We start from the raw sequence: 22341 nt of genomic DNA on the forward strand, positions 1-22341 counted from the left end.
AACTGCTGACTCCGCCCCCTCATCGAACGCGCGCGCGCCCCGCCTCCTCCTCTCCTAGTTAGACCTTTCGGGGGCGGGAGGAAAACTGCGACGTCCCTTTCTGATTGGGTCCCTCTCCTTGGGCGGGCGCGGATTGGTCGGCGTTCTGAGGGGCAGGTCCCCACGGCTCGCTGGCAGGCCATTGGACGACGACCTCCGAGAGCGGCCCGCTCATTGGCGGCGAGGGGCGCTCGGTCTCGGGCCGGGGGGAGAAGCCATTGGCTGGAAAGTAGGTTAGTGGTGCGACGTTCAGTGGCAAGCCAGGCGGAAAGTAGGTCAGGGACGGGGGCTGCCTGCGCCGCTTATAGCCCTCACCGCGCCGCCGAGGGGCACCGACCCCTTCCCTCCCCGCCCCCCACGGTGAGGAGACAGGGTGGGGAGGGGAGCAGGGGCCGGTCCAGGACCCGGGTGGGTCGTGGGTGAGGGGGTGACTCCTGTCAGAGGGGGAAGGGGTGCGATCAGGGCGCGTGCGGGGGTGGGAAGAGTCCTGGTTAGGGGCGGGGGGGGGGGGATGTGGTTCCTCGCTGGAGTCCGAGAGGGACTGTCTAGAGGGGGGCGGGCAGGTGGGGAGGGGGGGGGGAGAAGGGTGTGTTGTGGGAGGGGGTGTGTTTGGGGGGGGGGGGTTGGGTGTGTAATGGAGGGGAGTGTTTGTGGACACCCAACAGAAATACATGGGGTGTGTGTGTGTGTGTGTGTGTGTGTCTGTCTGTCTGTCTGTCTACATTAGAGATTCCCCCCCCCCCCCCCGGCCGTGCAGTCCCCAGTGTCTATAGTTTTCAATGCCTCTTGAGGGAAGCGGTGGGGGAATAGACCGAGCGCCTCCTTCTAAGTGGAGAGCAGCCTCCCCTCCCCTCCCATCCCCTCCGGCCGTGGCTGAGGTATAGTGACTGGTTCCAGTTAGGGTTTGTGTGTGTTGAATAACCCCCGCTGCATGGTGTAATTCATGACAGCTGTTGGCCATAAGCCTATTATACCAGAACCTAATGAAATGCTAAGAGGCCAAAGAGAAGGAGTGGGGTTTATTACTGCACCCGAGGCGAAGCTGCAGGGTGGGCTCTGCTGGTTATAATTTACATGGTGGAAGATGTCATGCATCCATTCTGTGCTGCAACAAAGTGTCATTTGGTCCTCTCACGTCCTCTCCGAAGTATGAGGTCTCCCCAGCCTCCCCTGTAAGCAGTATTTGAATAGACCTTGTTATTTGGGGGTGGAATTGGTGTACCTTTATTTTATGAAGAGTCAAATTTAAAGGTAGGGAAACAACCTGTCTTGGCAAAAGTGAGAAGGGAACTAAAATATTGGGTTTGATAGATGTCACATCAACCATTTCTCTAATGTCACTCATAAAACTAGCTTATTTAAGTAGTTGGTGACAGCAGAAATAACATTGAGAATTTCTTTTGGGCATCTTGCATTGACTCTTTCACCATTTACCAGAGGCAGAAGAAGAAAGAGTGGGGCAAAGACTAATAAGCCCGAGAATCTTGCTGTTTGATCATATTTAAAGTGATTGACAGTCTTTTCAAATTTGCCTTCCTCTCTAAGATGAGATAGTTGAGCTGAATTCAACCACTGAACCAAAGTGTATTGGTCCTTTTTTATCTAGGTCACCCCTTGGGCCTGTTATCATACAGTTGGCTGCCTCCACTGTCTACCATAAATTATATACCTGCTGAAAGGTTTGCTTATGTGAAGAATGGAGTAGTTTGATGAACGAAAAATGTATCTAGAAAACACTTTCATTATGTTAGCATTCAGTGGCCCTATTTGGGATCCCACTGTGTTAGAAGGTAAGAGACCTGTCCCAGTGATCTAATTGAGGGGCTAATCACGTTAGAATTTTTCAATTCGTTGGTGTATTTTTTTTTTCAGTTTTTGCTTTTTTAAAGAAAAAGATGTTTTACTCATGATTAGCTAGCTGTTTTGAAGTTGTCGTATTTAATATTGTTGCTGCTCATAATGTTCCTTGGTGGCTGTGTTTGTATCCATGATGTCGTCTGTTTGATCATGTTGTTGTTCTTGATGCTGGAATTTAATGAAGGACAGGTTGAGAAAGTAAATATAATACACTTTAATAAAATGTACCTATGTACTGAGAACAATTGCTGTGGCTTTATAATATAATGTTTTTGATTTTTAACTGGTTTATAATTGGTAAATCAAAGTTTTTAAAAAGTCCCATTTGAGAACAACAAAATTCATGTCTCTTCAAATACGTCCACTTTCTACTAAGTTATTCATATTTCAGAATTACAAAACCTGTGTAGATGACGGATGCTTAAACAAGAATCAGGATTTAGAAAGTTATTGCTAATTGTGTGACTTGCACGATAGCTTTGTTTGACTGGGAAAGTCTCCCGTCCCACTTTTTTTTTTTATAGTAACAGTTTTAGATACCCCTTAGCACCTAGTGTAAACCGGGTTTAAACATCTTTTAAAGCATGTTAACTTGTCATGATTGATCCTAAACTTCTCCTAGGGAGCCTTTCTATACTAGGTTCTAAGTAATGTTTAAAAGTATGAGCTAACTTAAAAATACAACAACAAAAAATAAACAAAAAAACCAAAACCCTACAAGAGATACTACAGGAGAAGATGGAATTCCAGCTGAAGTACTGAAACATGGTTCTCCTTTACAAACCTTGAGGCTGAATTCTTCCCTCTCAGCCAAACTCACTAATTCTGAAACTTCTTCCATTGTTGGCTACAACAGTATTGCATACATGTTGGTCCCAGGATATTAGAGAGAGAAGGTGGGTGAGATAATATTTTTTATTGGACCAGCTTCCGTTGGTGAGAGAGACAAGCTTTCGAGCTTATACAGAGCTCCTCTTCTTCTTCTGTGTTTCCCAGATCCATGTTTCCAATAAAAGATACTATCTTTGTCCCTCTAATCCTGAACCTGTAATAACTGTCCAAAAGAAGACTATTCAAGTTTTGGGGGCTACAAATTAAATCTAGTCAGAAAGATAATATGGACATTATAATTAGGGCCTTACTAAATTCATGAAAAATGTGTCAAGGATCATGAAATCTGGTCTCCCCTGTGAAATCTGGCTAGGAGAGGGGCAGGGCTGGAGGCTCTTACCATGCGCTGGGCACCAGATGCTAGTCCCGGCCAGACGGGGAAGGGATGGGACTTCCTCTTCCTCTGCAGGGGCCGCTCTTGGGGCTGGATCAGACCCACTTCCAAGAACCTCTCCCAGCTGCAGGAAGCTTCCAGGCTGTTGACTGGGGGCCCAGCTCTGAAGGCAGTGCTGTTGCCAGCAGCAGTGCAGAAGTAAGTTAATACCATGGCCCCCGCTACGATAACCTTGCTATCTTCCCCCCCACCCCCCCGACCTTTTTTTGGGTTGGGAACCCCATGGTTACAACACCATTAAATTTCAGATTTAAATGTCAAACTGTGAAATTTTACAGTTTTTAAAATCCTATGATGTGAACGTGACCAGAATGGACCATGAACTTGGTAGGGTCCTAATTATAATACCGTATCTTTAAATATGAGAACTGCCACGTTAATACTGTCCCTTAAGACTTGGTAAGAAAAGTGAAAATACATTAACTCTCCATCTTTTTATGGTCTATTATGCCAAGCTGACTCTCACAATTCCCCAACAGTGCCTTTGATTTTGTCCTAGAAGTGCCAATATCTGTTAGAGAATTGAGTAGACTTAGAGTAGCCCCTTGGAACTAACATACCAGTCTAGATTAGAAGTCAGGGTTCTTGAGCTGTGCAGCTCAGCATCTGGCCCATAGCATTCACTAACTATGAACACGATAAAAGCAATAACTACGAATGAGTTCCAGTCAATTATCATCATCTGTTGCTCATAACTTTATCAGAAACAATCCTTTTGGGCAGAAGTTTTCAAAGTATGGTATCAGCCGCAAACAAAATGCTTTTTAAAATTTGATCAGTTGATTCAGGTTGAGTTATGTGTCTGAATAAAAACTTGGTATTTTTTGTAAGCCTTACTGAAGGAGAAACTATCCAAGCTTAAAGAGAAAGTTTTATATATTTTTTTAAAACAAGTTATGACTTTTTTAAGGTTGGCACTTTGTCATGTGTTTAGAGCACTTTCTACTCAAGCTTTCTCCAGGGATGACTAAAGTGCTTGAAACTTTCAGATATTTTCAGATACAGCTGTCTTCTGTTCCCTTTACTAGTTTTTTTCCTCCCTCAAAAGCAGAGGAAATTAAATGCAAAATCTAATGGTAAGATTGAAAAACTTAGCACACAAGTCATAAATTTCAAAAAGTTTAACAAAATATGAACTTGGCAGATCTGTGCATACAGTATTCTAGTTCTGATGAAATGTATACCCTTATATAGTACTTTTGAAATGTGTGAGATACAGGAAAAGCAACAAGTTAACAATGTGATGGAAATCTTAACTTTTGCTGTATTTAATTGAAAAATTCTAGTTTTAAAGCTTGGGGAAATGGAATAATAACGTGGGTTTCCAGGCAATCTAATATAGCCTACAAAGAAACCTTTTGTATAAAAATGAAGATTAGATTCTAAACTGTTTTACCTTCAAATATGAATTGTTGACTCTGCATTATATACCCTGTTGTATAAAAATGATGCATACTTGAGTATGTTTTCATCACGTTTTCCATCAGATTATGTGAACAAATCTAATAACAATAAGAGATACATATTTTATCTGATGTTTTAATCCAATCTGCTAGAAGAACTGTAATGTTAGGCTACATATCCAGGGCCCAGGCTCCATCTCCTTGGAAACCTGATCTTTCACTCAACATTGTAAGCTTAATTTGTCTATTTAATCAATTCTTAAGAATAGATGCAAAACATCAAAGCAGATACCTCTAGATTTCAGCAGCTTGACAGATTCATGAGCAATTAAATAAACTGGAACAAGACATGTCATTTGTTGCCTTTGAGAAAGTTGATGGCTAACATAGTTGTCTTTGCACTAATTTGGATAGTGGTTAATATCTAAAAACAAGTTTCAGACTACATTATAACATTGCACTTTCATTGATCGTATTTATAATTCAAAAATCTGAAGAGTAAAAATCTAGTCTCTTTTCCCCCAGTAATGAACATAAGATAGTACTGTACTAGATTACCGATGCCTAGAAAGGTCATCTCTTGTTAGCCCATGTTCTATATTTTCCTTATTTGCAACTACAATGGGTATTTCTTAATCAGCATATAAATTCTGTGTAACCTTTTGAGCTTCTGCTGTTTTGAAAAGCTTGGTATTAAGTGTCTCTGATGTCAAGATGACACCAGCAGCTGACTTGGAATCAGAACAACCTGTGATCCTGGGCCGATGCCACACAGTATTGAGGGGGGCGGGGGGTTTCTAGTAAGAAGGATGCCAGTGGGCTTCTTTTAGAGCAAGAAATATCATTCACAGGATTTAAAGCAGTGAATGGCATGCTCCATTTTAAATGGCTCAGTTGGACTACATTTGCTATTAACTTAAAGAAGGCTACATAGACAAGTATAAACAGTGATAAAATGCAAATTTATTTTTCATAACATGTCATTGCTTATGGCAACATTTTCTTTGCCTGTCATTAAATTAGCAAGCTTTCCATTGATATGTGGCTTTTTAATAGTAGCTTATGTGAAGGAAGTACTGTCTTCTGAAAGCTTACTCCAGCAGTTCCCAACCTTGGGGCAGATGTGTTTTTTGCAGTTTCAGTAAATTACCATATTATGGATTATCAATTTGTTAAGAATCAAAGAAATACCATGCAGTAGTTGATCACTAGGGCTTTTTGATGCAAGCTGCCCTTCATCTTGGGGTGTCTGTGTGTCTTAGTGTTAAGAAGGGAGCACCTACATAATTTGTGCCTTTGCCTACAGTTGTTTGATGGTCTTGGTCCCATGGAAAGCTGATAAGTTGGTAAAGCTTCTGCTATAGTTAATGAATCCATTTGTGTGCTTCCCCTCTCAAACCTGTGTTTTGAATCTTTCAAGAGGTGTGTTGGAGGATTTGGCTGCCCAAGAAGACTCAACTAATGATCCATGTTATACAGTTAGCTTTATTTTTTTTTAAATGAAATATTTCCTCTGTCCAGAGACTTAGAAACAGACTAGTTATTTATGTGGAATGTAGTCTGTGCTGCAGTCTGGAAATATAAAAATCCAGAGTTGGATATAATTGTTCCAGGCTAGTGTTATGACTTTACTTAAACAGTGGTATTATCATTCAAACGTAGCCTTACACCATCAATTCAGGACCAGATAACTGAAGGAGTGTTCGGTTTTTAAACTACCTGTTGGATAGAGCAACCTGTTGGATAGGCTCCCAAACTTTTCTTATTGTGTACCTCCTTCCAGATCTACCAGCTGGCTGCATACCCCTGCCTTTCTCATCACTGATACTTCGTGTGTTCTTCTTAACACTATCTGTCTTTAGCCATCTGTCCATATTTCACTGTTACGTACAGATATAGTAGTTGTAGTGCGACGTATACAACTGGGGGGGAAAAACCCAATCCTGACCAAGTTCTGAGCTCAGCTAGACTGGACAGTTGCTGGGCAACTGAATCCGCACTGTATGGTGATTGGATGTAAGGGCTCTGTGTGTTGGTGTCTCTGTGTATCGGTGTTCTCATTTGTACACCTTGAAGTAAATCAACTGCCATATTTTATATAACAAATTCCCAGAGTTTTAAAGCTTCATTTTAAATGCTCTAAATAAAATCCACCATTTCAGAATTTCTCCCATGTACCCACCCAGAGATGTCTTGCATATCCCCAAGGGTACACATACCACAGTTTGGGAACCCCTAGGATAGAGGGTCTCTGTCATCTTGAGATATAGGTAACTTAAAATGAGTTAAAAGAAGTTTTAGGTACTAAACCTGCTCTCAAGTGCCCCTACCATTTAAAAAAACAAACAAAAAACCAGTCACATTTTTCTGTTTTAATATTTTAGCTGATTCTTTCCTATGTTGTGAAGGAGACCCACATAAACAGGAAAAGCCTATTGACTATACAGGAGAAACTGAATGTCCAGTAATTGTTGTCAAATGCTTCTGATTTTATACACAATGCCAGGAGAGTTGAAGAAATGTAGTTTCTTTTAAGGATTCTTTAAGTAGCCATATTATTAATTAAACAGCTATATGAATATTTAGTAACTTGCTCTTGGAAGAACTTAATATACAAACATTTTGCATGGGGGAAATTACAGAAAGCCCTGGTCTGTTTTTAAAATGGAAAGTTCTACTGTCTGAACACCTTAAGTTTAAATAAATGTGCCTATGGAAATTTCAGCCAACCTCTCTTTGTCTGTACCTTTCTCTGTTTCCTCAGTGTTGTTACACTTCTGTCAATAAGACTACAGTTCAGAAATTAACTGAGGAGGAATACAAGAAGAGAAGAGGGAGTGGAGCAATTACATCTTTCACAGTCTCACAGTAAGCTCTTCAAAGGGCATGAGTGAGTAAAAATCAGATGTGCGATGTCTAATGCTCTGTCCCATAAGTATTTCATCTATCAGTGACATTTGTGGATCAGCACAGAAATCTAAAGGTATGTCTACATGACAAAATAAAAACTGTGGCTGGCTCATGCCAGCTGACTCGGACTTAGGCTGTGGGACAGTTTCATTGTTGTGTAGACCCCACAGGGTCCTAGAGCCTGGGCTCTACCCCGAACCCAGAAGTCCACACAGCAGTGAAACAGCCCCGCAGCACAAGCCACGCAAGCTCGAGTCAGATGATGTGGGTCAGTCACGGGTTCTCTTTGCTTTGTAAACATACCCTAAGTACAGTAAAAGCTACTGTGCTTAGGCTCAGTGTCTGGATGTACAGTTTCACTAGCATTCTAAAGATATCTTAATACATGGTGTGAAAGAGTGGACTCATCACTAGAGTGCCTCCTTGTGGCTGGGCATGACACAGCAATTCTCTGTCTGCCTGGTGCCCCCTGCTGACTGCTGCTCTGATTCTCTGGTAGTTCACCTCTTCCTGTGACTTGGCCCTCCAGCTGGGTCACAATTTAAATTCACCCCTTCCAGGGTGTTAAGAGTCCAAAAATAAAGGAATACTATGAACTCAAAACCAGGGTCATCCAAGGAGTCTTGGGATGGTCCTACCCTTCTACTCAGGCCTTGTCTTGATGCTGCCAGTTCTCTTAGGCTACATTTACACTGACGGCGGCAAAATCGCTGCCGCCAGATCGATCTTTCAGGATTGATTGAGCGGTTAGTATAGACCCGCTCAATCGATAGGAAGTCGACTGAGTAAGTCCACCCCCTCAAGTAGTGTAGCACTGAGCGTTCCCGTCGGCTCAGCGCAATGTGAAAAGTGCACAGAAGGGAAGCTGAGCAGTTGACGTCAGTTACGCAAACTACTATGCGTAGTTTGCGTAACTCCCATCGACTGCCGGTGAATCGCGCGGTCAGTGTGAACAAGCCCTTAGTCAGTCTTCCTGGGCCAGGTTGCCCCATCCACCAGGAGGCTCATCCGGGAAGTAAGCTGTTCCAGAATCTTGGTTGAAACCAATCTTCCCTCACAGAGGTCAGCCCCAAACTTTGTCTTTGGTTTTTGAAGCAACAGCCTCATCGTACAAGACTATGATTGCCACTTTCTTCATTCTTCCTTTGTTAGCCAAGTTGTGTTTTTTTGTTTTGTTTTGTTTTTTACATATCCTTTTGCTCAGTATAGTGTCCTTTAAAGAAACACAGCAAGGGTTTTTGGGTTCACCCCCCACCTCCGCTATTCCGTTTCTCTGACAATCTCATTAGTCCCTTTAACGAAAAATGGAGTCAGCTTGGAATCAAAGAATTTTCCCTAAGAAACTTTCCTTCCATAGAATATTGCCCACAATGCTATAGAATATAAACAACAGTTTCTTTGGTTTTGCACACACTGTGCAGCCTTTTATGTCTTTTTAATACGTTTAACTTGCCATTTAAGGCACAGTGACCTGCAAACACTCTACAAATGACTGCATTACTTTTCTGTCGTGATTGTGGAGTATAGTAGTATCTTTGATTTTTAAGCATACATCATAGAACTTCCATCCTTTTTGTTTCTTAGGTCCATAGTTCTTGCCATTCCTTTGCAAGCTCCTTAGTGTCTGCATTTTTAAAAACTTGTCTGTTTAAATGTATCCACTGTCACTTTTTTTTTTTTTTTTTTTTTTTAAGAGTATGTTTTGCTGCTTTGTCAGCCATCTCATTTCCAGATATTCCGACATGTGCTGGAATTCATGCTATTGTAACACAGATATTTGCTTGTGTTATTTCTGTAGTTAGGAGTATTATTTCACTTATGTCATTTCTGCTTTCCAAAGACCCTGTTCTGATTGTAATTATACCTGACAAAGACTAGGATAAAATTACAGCTGCAGTCGGTTGCTCATCTCTTACCCAGGTTAGTACTGTCATTATCCCCATTAATTCAGCCTTCAGAACGGTCACATTGTTTGACAGCCTTTTAGGTTTCTGGATTCCAAGACTAGAGACCCAGAATGCTCCTTCCAACTCTACCTGTGCTGTCATCTTTTGATCTACCTGTACAGATTGGCAAATCTTGCTCCATTTTTCATAAATAAATTCAGAAATTTCATTGGTCATAATCTGTTTTTTTTTCTTTCCCTTTGATTTTGTTTTTCCATACCATTCCAAATCCTCCAATGGGGGAAATAGCTGTCCAGCTGTAATTGGATTTCTTATGACTGAAAAGTTCTTTAGTTTTCTCAAATTTTCTTTTTTTTACATATCTCCTTTACCTATTTTTTGGCTCTGTTATGTAAGGTTCAGATTTTGTCATAGTTATGTGGGCCGTGACCTGTCCCTGACTTTTACTGAAAATAACTATGACAAAATGAGGCTGACTGGGGGAATGAGAGTCCAACCCATGTTTGGGAGAGTGGGGGTCCGTCTTCCGCTGCTGCTGTGGCTAACGACTCCAGGGGCCTCTGCTGCTTGTGGCCGCTTGGAACTGTGGGGCCAGGACTGGTAGCTCTGGGGCTGCCCACCACCCTGCAGGACTGGAGGCTTGTAGCTCCAGTTCCGCGCCCCCTCCCGCCCCGTGGCGGCTGGGAGCTCTGCAGGGACCCCTGCCGCCCCCCACAGTGGCTGACAGCTCTGGGATCAGTGGCTGGGAGTTGTAGGGTTGCGGCTGGCTGACAGCTCTGGCTCTGCTGTCCCAGAGCTGAAGCAGAAAATGTCATGGAGGTCTCTGGAAGTCATGTAATCCGTGACTTCCGGGATCTCTTCAACATAATGTTATCCTTGCTGATTGTATGGAGAAAGTCTGTGGAAATCCATATTTTGTGTATTAAGCTCCCAGCAATAAAGCTGTTGTGTACTTCTGTTTTTATGATTTCCTTTGACCAAAAGGTTAGATCTAATAGTTTCATTCTTAGATTTATAGGTGCTTCTGCAGTAGCTATTTGCAACAAACACACTCTGGTTGTGTTATCTTTGAGGCACATGTCAATCACAGAGATTGGGGCTGGAGCAGTCCCATGTTTCTGAGAGTTGTTTTTGAGGCTGAACCAAAAGCTTGGCATTCATAGTCTAAATCTGGTCTTATCAGTGCTCTGTATGTCGTCATCATCATCAATGCCTTCTTATCTGCACCAGCTACACTTTTACAGCCTACTTATACACTTTGTATTATATTATCTATGTGACCTTTCCAAGTTAACTTATTATCAAACACCACTCTATTAGGAGCATAGTTCAAAAGTGTGTCTGAATATTTTCACCATGAAGAAATAAGTCCCATTTTTCTTTAATTTTCTTCCTGATTAAAAGCATTTGCTTTGCTTTTGCAAATGAGAATTTAAATTCTCAATCATTTTCCCACTTGGAAATTCTCTGCAGTGCCTCATTTGTCTTTCCCACAGATACTTTTTCTTTTATGCTTAGTCCCCCTCGTGTAGTTGTCTGTGAAAAGGGAAATACCTGTTCCCATCTGCACACTTTCCGGGAAGTCATTTTTCATAAAGTAAAACAAAGTAGTAGTCCCAAACTGAACTGGGTCTCCTTCTTTAGCTACCCTCTTTTCTCAGGACATTTACTCCAGGGGTACTGAGGTGGGGCTGTTTGGACCCAGAAGCCATCATTAATCCTCCTTGCCAGTGAGGGGTCTGTGTGTCCCATCATATATGGTATAAGTAATTCTTTGCACTTGATTAAAAGTATGCAGAGACTAGAGTTTTCTTTTTATGGTGCAAATGGCTGACCTTAAACTACATCTTTCCTTCTGTAAATGAAAAGCTTCACTTTGTGAATTGCATTAAACTGACCTTTTTACTGTTTTCAAAAGAATGGATGTGTACTTTGGAAGACCTTTCTGGTTAAATCTTTCTTTTCTGCTGTTTAAGTTACAGTTGTAAGACAGGAGGAGAAAAGTGTTTCAGATTTATGCTTGGATCTCTTATAATTGAATCGGCTCTCTAAGTGAAACATTTGAAGGTCATCTCTATTATGTTCATAGAATCATAGAAATGGGGTCTGGAAGGGACCATGAGATATCGTCAAGTCCAGCCCTCTACATTAAGGCAGGACCAAGTTGACCTACACCTTCCCTGAAAGATGTTTGTCTAACCTGTTCTTAAAAACCTCCAGTGATGGAGAATCCACAACTTTCCTTGAAAACCTATTCCAGAGTTTAACTATCTTTGCAGTTAAAAAGTTTTTCCTAATATCTAGCCTAAATCTCCCTTGCTAAAGATTAAGCCCATTACTTCTTATCCTACATTTACTGGAGATGGAGACCAATTGATCAGTCCTTTTTGTAACAGTCCTTTAACGTATTTGAAGACTGTTAAAAGGCCCCTTCCTCATTCTTTTCTTGAGACTTAACATGCCCAATTTTTTAAACCATTCCTTATAGGTCAAGGTTTCTAAACCTTCTATTATTTTTGTTCTCCTCTGACCTCTGTCCAGTTTATCCACATCTTTCCTAAACTGTGGAGCCCAGAACTGGACACAGTACTCCAGCTGAGGCTTCACCAGTGCCAAGTAGAGATTGTCAGTTATCTCCTATGCCTTACATATAACACTTTTGTTAATACATCCCAGAATATTAGCTTTTTTCACATTTCATATTAGCCTGTATAACATTAGTCATGTATTCAATTTGTGATCTACTTAACTCCCAGATCTTTTCAGCAGTAAGACTACCAAGACAGTTATTCCCCATTTTGTAGTTGTGCTTTTTTCCCCCCCCTCCTAAGTGAAATTCTTTGCACCTGTCTTTATTGAATTTGTCTTTAGACCCATTCTCCAATTTGGAGGCAGGATTAGAATTCAAAACCTTGACAAAGTGTTTTTAACCCTTCCCATCTTGGTGTCATCTGCAACTTTCATAAGGCTACCCTTCACTCCATTATCCAAGTCATTAATGAAAATATTGAATAGTGTGGGACCCCACTAGATATGCCCTGCCAGTTTGATAGCAAACTACTGATAACTATTGTTTTGGGTATGTTTTTTGGGGGGTTCATGGGAGGGGGGGAAGTCTGTCATAGTTCTTACCTCTCTTCAGCACCATTTCACCCATTGTTTCAGTTTTCCCTCTGTCCTAGTCTCCCTTTGTTGTTAGGTGCTTATGTGATGATGTAGTTTGGCCCTTAGTCTTAGGAAAACTACGCCCTTCCTGAGGTTTAACATAAAGCCTGTCAAAGTCTAACAAAAAGTCCAAAGCAAACATTGGCTTCAGCCACTGTTAGGCATTCTTTACTCTTTTCAGGCCACAAAACATTCCCTAAGGTTTGTGTGATATATGCCTCTTTATACTAGGGTTCCCCACACATTTCCTTCCCTTCGTTATCGGGTCCAAACTGCGGTCCTTCACAGCAGATACCTGCCACTGTCATACAGTTTCATGGATAGTTATTTAGGGAGATACCCTGCCTTCTGTCTTCTCCTTTTAATAGAGATGCAAAGCCTATTCCTTTTCAGACTGTCTAGCACAGCCTGGCCCTTTTCCAGGCACTCTCAGAAGAACCACTGCAAGTCTTAATCCCTTCCTCATTTCGTTTTTACTGGGGAACAGGAAGCTCTTTTATTCTCCTTCCTCCTTTCCAGGGTGCATTGTTGCCAAAGCTACCATTCAAAACAATCCGTAAATGTAGATTTACACTATGGACTGTCACAAATTTAATGAATTAAATGAATAAAAGTTGTCTGCATTATCACTGTTCCTTCGGGTTTATATTCTTTATCTTCAGGTCAGAATCCCAGAAAATCATTTGAAGTCTCCATAGCAGATAGTTTTGCACGTAGTTTCCCTAAATGGCACTCTTAGTAAAAAGCCTTAAGACAGTAGGTAATCTTACTTTCCACTGAAATGAAATATAGAGTTAGTTAATGACAATTTCAGCCTTTATCCAATATATTGTGGCTTTTGTGGGTTATGCCAGACCTTCAGTGACTTCATGTGAAAATAAAGTGAAGTTTCCTGGTTTCAGATTGTCTGTCTGTGTCACAAATTGTAGTCTGTTACATTTCCATTTGGAATTTTGCGTCTTTTTTAAAAAATACTGTTAATGAACCACTGTTAAAGTGACTTTCATGACATGGATTTTAAAACTCATCTAATTGAGGAAATTCAGATATGTGTGTTACTTGATTCTTCACTAAGTATTCCAGTATGCAGTGTTACATGCTGTGTGAGTAGAGTGGGAAGATTGCTACCTACATCCCCCAGAAGCTGCACAATAGTATGGAAATTTGTCAGTAAACTTAAACTTTTAAGGGTATTAACACACACTATTCTAATTTGTTTCTCATAATGTTTCTTTTATTTTAAAATAGATTCCCTGCTTCAGTTGCTGCTATAACAAGTAAACTGGTTGTTGAATATTCAGTTTACTTTAGGAACTTAGAACTTGCATATGAGATCAGTCCAGTGGTTCAGCAATTCCAGTGTCTTAGAAGGCAGTGGCACATACCAGATGCTTCAGAGGAAGGTGCAAGCATTCCCTTACGGGCAATTATAGACAATGGTGTCAAACAACCAGTGTGCAGAGGATCCAGCTATCATTTAAGGTATTTAGTTGCCTCTCATGGCACGTTCAGATTCTCATAATTTAAGCATTCTTTGGGAGGCAGAGGAGAAAATATAAATTGTGGTGGAGGTGGGTTTTTTTTGTTTTGTTTTGGGACAACCAAAAGGGTTGGAAAAACCTTTCAAATGTGAATAGAATGTAAACTAGTGCATATTTTTTTCTCTCTATATCTGCCAATAGCTTGTAACAGCTCAGGAGTTAATCTTGTTTAAGTAAGATGATCACTCTCAAGCGTAACAATGATACTTAAATTGTTTGAACATCTAGCTTTTAAGTACTCAGTATGTGCCTAATTTCTGCAATTACAGAAATTGTGTGTGTGATCAAATATATATACATACACACCAATGACCAAACAAAGGGCAGCAATAGCAGTGGTTCTAAAGTGCCTGGCATTGTTTTTCCCCACCGAGTGGAACAGTAGCTTTACTTAATTAAAAGTTATATTAATGCAAATCTCCTCTGTTACCAGTGGGTGCTTCAATGTGGATTGAAGGTAATATATAGTCCTGATTTAAAAATCAAGCCCACTGACCATCCACAGTGCAGCTGCTCTGTTCACTGTCTTTGCCTGACTCTCTGGCCATGGATGACTTCTCTTTTTTGAATCTGTCCAACTTCTCTTGTTTCAGAAGTATGTTGTCAAAGTTGCCTGTTCTATCTTTCAAGGCCGCTCCCTGCTTGACTGCTGTTGTCTGTTGTGTTCTCCCTTGCCTCTTTTGTTCTGCCCGTCATCTTTTCCCACATCTGTGTCTGCATCTTCTGTCATGCTTATGCATAGAATGATCCCCCTGAATAAATCCATCAGGCTGCTACGCTCTTGTACTGGAGACCCTCCTCTGTTCCTAGCCCACCAATGATAGTTGAGGATGGCTGATTTAATTTTACTGTTCTGAAATCAGTTTTTAAATGCTAACTATCTGAAACCTTGAAGTTATGCAACTGTAGTCCACATAAACTGTGTTACTACTCTTATACTGTCTCCCCACTTTCCCACCTTTTGTTTGTCATGGTCACAGGTTCAATATTGTGTACCGAATTAGATAGCCAATTCCTGGAAGGGTTTAAATTGTGTATTACATCAAGTGGATTGGGTGCCCATATCCTGATTAGGACTTTCTAGGTGCTGATGAAATACAAATAATAGTAATAAGTTAATTCCCTCAACAGAATGAATTTGACACCCCCCACCATATGGGAAAATTCTTCCCAGGAAGTTAATGATAAGCGTATGCCCTGAAGCATAAGTGTGTGGTTTGTTTTTGTTTTGTTTTTAATCCTACCAGAGTACCAATTAGCTTTTGGCCTCAGTGATATCTATTGGCAATGAGTTGCACAGATTAATTATGTGTTGTACTACAGAAACAAGAGTCCTATATATCAGTTCAAAATTTGTCACCTTTCAATTTAGGTGGATGTCCCTATTTTGTAATGAGAGAGAGAGAGAGAGAGAGAGGAGAGAGAGAGAGAGAGAGAGATCTATATCTATATCTATATCTATATCTATATCTATCTGCTACTGCATCAGGCTTGAAATTGCTGTGGTTTCTCTCCCCTCTTGCTTCTCCTTCCCCTTCCAAGTTAAAGAGTTACACAAGAAATATTATTTGAATTATGTAGGAAATACTGTCTGCCTGTTAGCATCTGCTATGGGCATACCTAGTGAACCATACGGATGTTGCCTGCTGCCCCCCTCTTCTCCTTTTTCCTGAGGTTTCCTCAGCAGCTGTCTCTGAGGGCTCTATCTCAGGGTTATTTATTTATTTTGTCTTTAAACCCAGGTTCTGCATCTCTTTTCAGCTGGTCTCTGACAGGAAACGAATCCTGAGGGGAGCAATTTGAAGATGGCTGAAGACTCCCCTTGCCTGGCTATGTAAATGGCTTAGTAGGTCTCAGCTGGCAACAAAAGTCTCCTAATTCCAGTGTTTGGCTTCATGCACTAGTAACCTCCACCCGTAGCTTCTCCAAGTTTATTTTGAGGCTTTTCCTGAGCCAGATGCTTGACTCATTTTCCTAGCCTGGGGCTTGCTCTCTCTGTTTATCCTGCTCCAGCACCATAGCAGCCATCAAATCTCAGGTGATTTAGCAGAAGAAGAAATGTGGGACTACTCCTGAACTGCACAGGAGGGTGGCTCTTAAGAGTGTTGGAGGACATCCTGGTACACGTTCCCTTCCTTACTTTGCTTCTCCCACTGTTCACCCTCTGATTCATTCAAGAGGTGTCTTCTTTGTCTCCCTTCTTCATTTCCCCGCTCAAACTGCAAGTGACCAGTTACCTCAATAGCTTTGAATTTTTGGACCAATCCCACCTAAGCAACTTAATATCTTGTCTTTACTTAGACACCCTTGATCTGTTTTGACTAATTCCTCACAAATCCAAACCACATGAACTTTCCTGCTCACCAGTCTCTTGCACCTCAACAGATAATCCCTCCCCCTATCCTGCATTTCTCTCAGTGCTGAGGACACAGTTCTCCTCTCTTTCAGGATTCTATATAAAGGCCATAATTATCATACCTCAAAAAATGGAAATGGGCCTCCTCTTCTGAGTATTCTCATAGATGTAAGTGTCTGTCTGTACCAGTCCTTGGCTGATGAAAGGTAACTGCTCCTGCTTTAAATTAGATGGTTTAGATTGCTGCTTCCTTAATGAAGACAAACATGGAGGTCTTGTTTGAATTGATTAATTTCACTGATAAAATAGCTTAGCCAGTTCAATCTCACCTTTCTCATCTTGTAGCAAATTGACTCCAGGTGGTCAAACCCTGACAAAAATTGGTTCATTGGTAACAAGTCTTAAATTTGATAATTGCACTTGTTGAAGTCCACACTGCAGCTACCAAACTTATGATATGGACTGCGTATTGATACTCTCCTGATGTCCAGTTGTCCCTTTACTGGTGGCAATCACAATATTATCTCTGTGTGGGAAAAGTTTTGCCAGGTGTGCATGACTGATGGGATGGACACGTGAGCCTTACATGGTTCAGGACAGGTGGTATCCTCTGGAATTCCAGATCTGCATCTACCTCATGAGTTCTCAGCCTCCTTCCAAGAGTCCCTGTATGAACTGCAGTCATTCATGTGAAGAGCTACAGCAGAACCACCATGGATTCGTCAGCTACCACGATGGACCAGAAAATGAAAGCCTGAGCCAAGAAAAAAAATGTTGTTGTGCTTGGAACACTAGCATTTTTCCTTGGCAAGACCAACAGTCAGGCCAACTGGCTTAGCATTGAAGCTGGATGTGGGAGAATGTAAACTATACCAGCAGGTCTTTGATCAGATTGCATTGAGTTGTTTCTTCCTTCCGTAAATCCCCCAAAAAGATTATCAAATTCTTCTCCATGCATTGGCACCTACAGTGGACACTGTCTTTTCTCTGTCTCATCTATAGATAGATAGATGCTTTCCCACTCCTTTCCCCTTTATATTTAGGGTGCCCAGTAAGATCAGCCAGGATTGAATTCTAGTAATTTTGAATCCTACTTCCTGGTCCAGATGCACATGTAAGTATATCATAGGTGGATACTGCCTGTTTTTCAAGACCTCATTCACCAGGGTCACTTGACACTCCTACTTCTCAACAGCCATACCTCTTAGATCAGTGGTCCCCAAATTTTTGGGGTTGTGCCCCCCCCTTATCTGTCCACTCTTCTCCCCCATCCTCCTGGAGTTGCAGTTGGTACACAGGGTCTGGAGCAGGGCCAAAGCCGGGGTCGGGGGCTGGGAGCTGGGACTCGAGCTGGGGCTGAGATGGGGGCAGGAACAGGGATGGGGTCAGAGTGGGGCTAGGTGACGCTTCCTCCCTGTCCCCATGGGGGTTGGCCCAGACCCTGCCACACACCCCCCCCCCCCCAAAGGTTCCTCCATGCCCCCTTAAGGGGCCTGCCCCACAGTTTGGGGACCTCTGTCTTAGATGGTTACTGTGAGAGAGACTACTTTTTATAAAAGTGGACATTGAAATATTTCTGGATAATCAACTGATCTTACAGGGGAATATGGAGGACCTGGAATCTAGTATATTAGAAAGAAGATGGCCCCCAACTCCCACCCAGTGATCAGAGTTCATACAAGGAGTCCAATCACCATGAGAGCTAATTTAAGGCAGGTGGCAGTGTGAGGGTGAGGCAACAAAGCAGGATTGGGTGTGGCAACTCGGCATGGTCAGATGGGGTGGCATTGCAAGGTTAAACAGGGTGATAAGGCAGCAGGGCAGGTTCGGGTCAGGCAGCAAAACAAGTACTATCTGATGTGGATTTCAGTCCTTGTTTCCCCATATAGTTTTCTCCACTGCTTGCCTCTTTTTGTAATATTCTAAATATATTGAAAAAGTGAGGCGAGAGCAGTTGTAAGACCCTCTTTCTCATTACTATTCTGATTTTTCACCTATTTGTCAAATTTTAAAATACAGAATGGTGAATTCATCAAAGCAAATTTTGTCCAGTTATTAGGCAATGCTCATCTATTCACTTAAGCTTTTGTTTGCTGATGATTGCATGCATTGGGAGTTGATATATTTAGTTGGTAGTTTTTGTTAAAATGAAGTCTTCAAAGAAAGGTAAACATATTTTAAGGTAGCAGTTCACAAATTTTCATAGTATGCAGCCTGTCTTTAGTGTTTCATGAATCACATCCCATTACATTAGTAATGTCTGGAAAGATGTAAGTAGTAAGAGGTATGCTGTACTGGCAACAGAAAGAAAGGAGCCATATGCCCCCAAGTCTGTGAGACTCGTGGTCACTATGCACAAGAGGAGGAGATAGTCCTTGACCACCTCTATCCGCTAACTTCTGAGCAGGACAGAGGCATCTATCTGCTGACCTGACAAGAAGTACTAGGAGGTGTGCTGCTTGCATGGAGCCTGCATCCAAGCCATTACAGGAATGTTGCCAAAGCTCATCTGTCCCTCTGACCACTACCCTCTCCTCCTCAACCTTGGTACAAATGATAGTGCCAGGTATGATCCTGAGCAGATCAGTGGTGACAGCATGGCTTAGGAAGTAAGGGTGAAGGTGGTGGTCTGTCCATCCTCCTGGTTGAGGATAAGCTCCCAGGCAGGAACTTGTGCATCCTTGAGATGAAAGTATGACTGCACAGATGGTGTTGATGGGAGGGCTTTGCTTTCCTCAATCATAGGATGCTGTGTTGGGAAGGAAGACTACTAGGAAGAGATAGGGCCCACCTGACAAAGAAGGGGGAGAACATCTTCACTCACCAAGCTAGTGAAGAGGGTATTAAACTAGGTTCAAAGGGACAGGTGCCAAGAGCCGGAGGTAGATATAAAAATAAATTTAAAAAATGACCTTTTAACAGAATGCTAAATAAAGTTATGCTTGCTGAGTTTTTGGGCTGCAACCTTGAACATCATGCCACATGCATGTAGTAGATTACCAGGGCATTCACAGGCTTGAGTGGGCCAGCTTCCAGGGGTCTGTGACCTGCTTCCTGATTGGCTGGTGACTATGTATCAACCTCCTGCTTCCCTTCTGGCCTTGTCTGAGCAACAAATCATGGCCCATTAATTGCTACTCAGACCTATCTGACTTACATAGGCTCAAGGAAACAACTGTTAGATCACTCAAGGCAAAACTTCCTGTAGCATGCAGCCTCTATGGATTGTGGGTCACAGGGAGTGACCTGGTTGCAACTGCTATGGAGAGGCAGTGTGGGGATGTTGGTGCTGCAGGTGTGGGTTTAAGTCCTGCAGATCCTTACACTGTACACAACTCCACACCACTGAGGATACCACCTCCTTATCTCCTATGTTTTCCATCTCGCTGGCCACCCCAGACCACATTACTTCAGATCAGAGTGTCTCAGGGCTTTGAAGGGCAGTATTCCACTTATTAGAGGTGCATATCCTTACCTCATCTGCCTATTATCTGCAGACAGATGGCTAATGAGAAAGAGGGAACTAGGTACTGGAACAGTATCTACAGTGCTTCACACTTTTCCACAAAAATGACTGAGCCTCACTGCTTCTATACACAGAATTCACACATACTAATGCTGACCATGCCTTAAGTCAGGTGAGCCTGTTTTGTTTTATTTTTTCTAACTATGGTATTCATGCTGCACTTTCAACAGCCCTTGCTTTTCTCCCAGCTGATACACCACAAACCCAAGAGAAGATAGTGAGATTTTGATGTGGCCAAGGTGGTATACAAGCATTATGTGGACCGCCAGGGCCAGGAAGGTCCCATTTACCATGTGACAGAAGTTGTGGCTACTGGCCAAAAACCTCAAAACAGGTGGACTTGTCCACAAACTAGACTACCAATACATAGGTCCTTACCAGATCTGCAAATAAATCAACCCAGTAATCTGTGAGCTTCAGCTTTTCCTATTCCTAAAGCTGCATTCTGTATTTCATACTTCCTTTCTCTGCAATACATACTTCCATACATCCCTTAACTGCAAGCAGCCTCCTCTGCCAGTTCAGATTCAGGGACAAGAAGAGTATCTTGTTCACGAGAGCCTGGACTCCCATATATGCAAAGGAAAGTTGTGATGCTTTTATTGATTGGCAAAGGTATGGGCCTGAGGAGCAGACCTGGGAACCAGCTTACAATGTACATACCCCTGAAAAAGGGGTACACCTACATAAGCCTGGACATCTGGCATATTGAGGTTTCACCAAAGAGAGGGTGTAATGTCAAGAACGTGGTTCTAGCCCAAGCCCACTGGGTTTTCAGGAAGTAGCCTTAGCTGTCATGAACACTGACACATGGAGTTAGCAGGGAATTCATAGATTTGGGTGGGCCAGCTTCCAGCAACCAGCGGCCTGATTTGGCCACATAGTCTTGACCCTGATTGGTTGGTGACAATATACTGTAGCTGAGACCTGGCCTGACATGAGTAATTAACAGCAGGTAGAGGCCTCATTCTTTGACAGAATTAAGGAGGTAAATGACTCGTTTGCTGAAAACAGGGACATTTGTGCTAAACAAGTTAAGTAAATAGGGCAGTAGGCTAAAAAGCCAGAATGTCTGAGCCAACTCAAAAAAGAGGGAGAACACCCTGGGAGCTATTTACTAAGAACTAGATAACAAGGGACAAAATAAGTTGGGAATGTAAAAATGAGGTAAAGAGGCAGTTGAACCATGGACAGTGCATGCTGCAAGGAATTGATTCCGGCAAAGTAGTAAAGCCAATCCACAAATGTTTGGTGCAGTATATAGTAAATGCAATGAAATGGGTAATGTGTATATAAAGGGAGAGGGTTTCTATGTAATTGTGGAGCTGTGATGTACTTTGCATCCATCACCCCTCTGTTTGAGTCAGTGTAGCACTACTATATGCCAAATTAAGTTAACTGCATGATGAAGGCTGGAGTCGGAGTGAGGTCTGGGGATACTGAGTGAAAAAAGGTCTTGGGGGAAATCCCAAAATAAATAAACTTTGTTTCTCTTCTGGCCTTGCCTGAGCAGCAAGCCTGCTACTTGGACCCACCTCACATTGCTTTGCTGCCTGTCCCGACCCTGCCCTGCCCTGCTACCTTGTCACCCTGTTTGACCTGGTAATGCCACCCCATCTGACCCTGCTTTGTTGCCTCACCCAATCCTGCTTTGTTGCCTCACCCTCATCCCATCACCTGCCTTGGATTAGCTCTTATGGTGGTTGGACTCCTTGTATGAACTCTGGTCACTGGTTGGGACTGCCCTTTGACCTTCAGTCATTACAATATGTAAGCTAACATATGACTTAATTGGTATCACAGAGACTTGGTGGATAAATCTCATGAATGCAATATTGATATAGAAGGGAAGAACAGGCAAGAAAAAAGGGAGGAGGTGCATTATACATCAAAAATATATACACTTCTTCTGAGGACCAGAAAAAGGTGAGAGGCACATTAGTTGAAAGTCTCTGTCTAAAGCTATAAAAGGGGTAAAAATTAGGGGTGACATCATGGCAGGGGTCTATTATAGACCACCAAATAAAGAAAAAGGTGTGTGAGTTATTTCTAGAACAAACAGAAATATCCCAAACTCAAGACCTGGTAATGGGGGACTTTTACTTTTCCATCAGATATGTGGCTAGTTATAAGGCAAAACACAAAATTTCCAATAAATTTTTGGAATGTAGTGGAGACAACGTTTTGTTGGGTAACGTGGGAAGAAAATCTAAGGGGAAAAAATAGTTCAGGAGAGCTGGCAGTTTCTCAGAGAGACAATAATAAAGGTGCAACAGCTAGCTATCTTGAAGTGAAGAAAATATCAGAAGACTGCAACAGGCCAGTGTGGTGCCATCAGGAGCTCTTTCATGA

General features: G+C 42.1%; 1 protein-coding gene across 4 annotated transcripts in view; it reads left to right on the plus strand.

Annotated features, from left to right (window-relative positions):
- The first annotated feature begins 284 nt into the window (after positions 1-284).
- Positions 285-22341, plus strand: part of BMAL1 (basic helix-loop-helix ARNT like 1) — an 87674-nt gene continuing 65617 nt past the window's right edge. For 2 of the 4 annotated variants that reach the window (XM_067532057.1, XM_067532061.1), the window contains exons 1-3: positions 306-399; positions 7349-7474; positions 13815-14048. The gene's annotated coding sequence lies outside the window, so the exon portion shown is untranslated. Of the gene's footprint in view, positions 400-7348; positions 7475-13814; positions 14049-22341 lie in introns of all 4 variants that reach the window. The other 2 variants (XM_067532058.1, XM_067532060.1) reach the window with 2 other exon arrangements.

The sequence above is a fragment of the Emydura macquarii genome, unplaced genomic scaffold, assembly GCF_026122565.2.
Source record: "Emydura macquarii macquarii isolate MOO-44397 ecotype Brisbane River unplaced genomic scaffold, CSIRO-AGI_Emac_v2 contig_3240, whole genome shotgun sequence".
Classification (NCBI taxonomy): domain Eukaryota; kingdom Metazoa; phylum Chordata; order Testudines; family Chelidae; genus Emydura; species Emydura macquarii.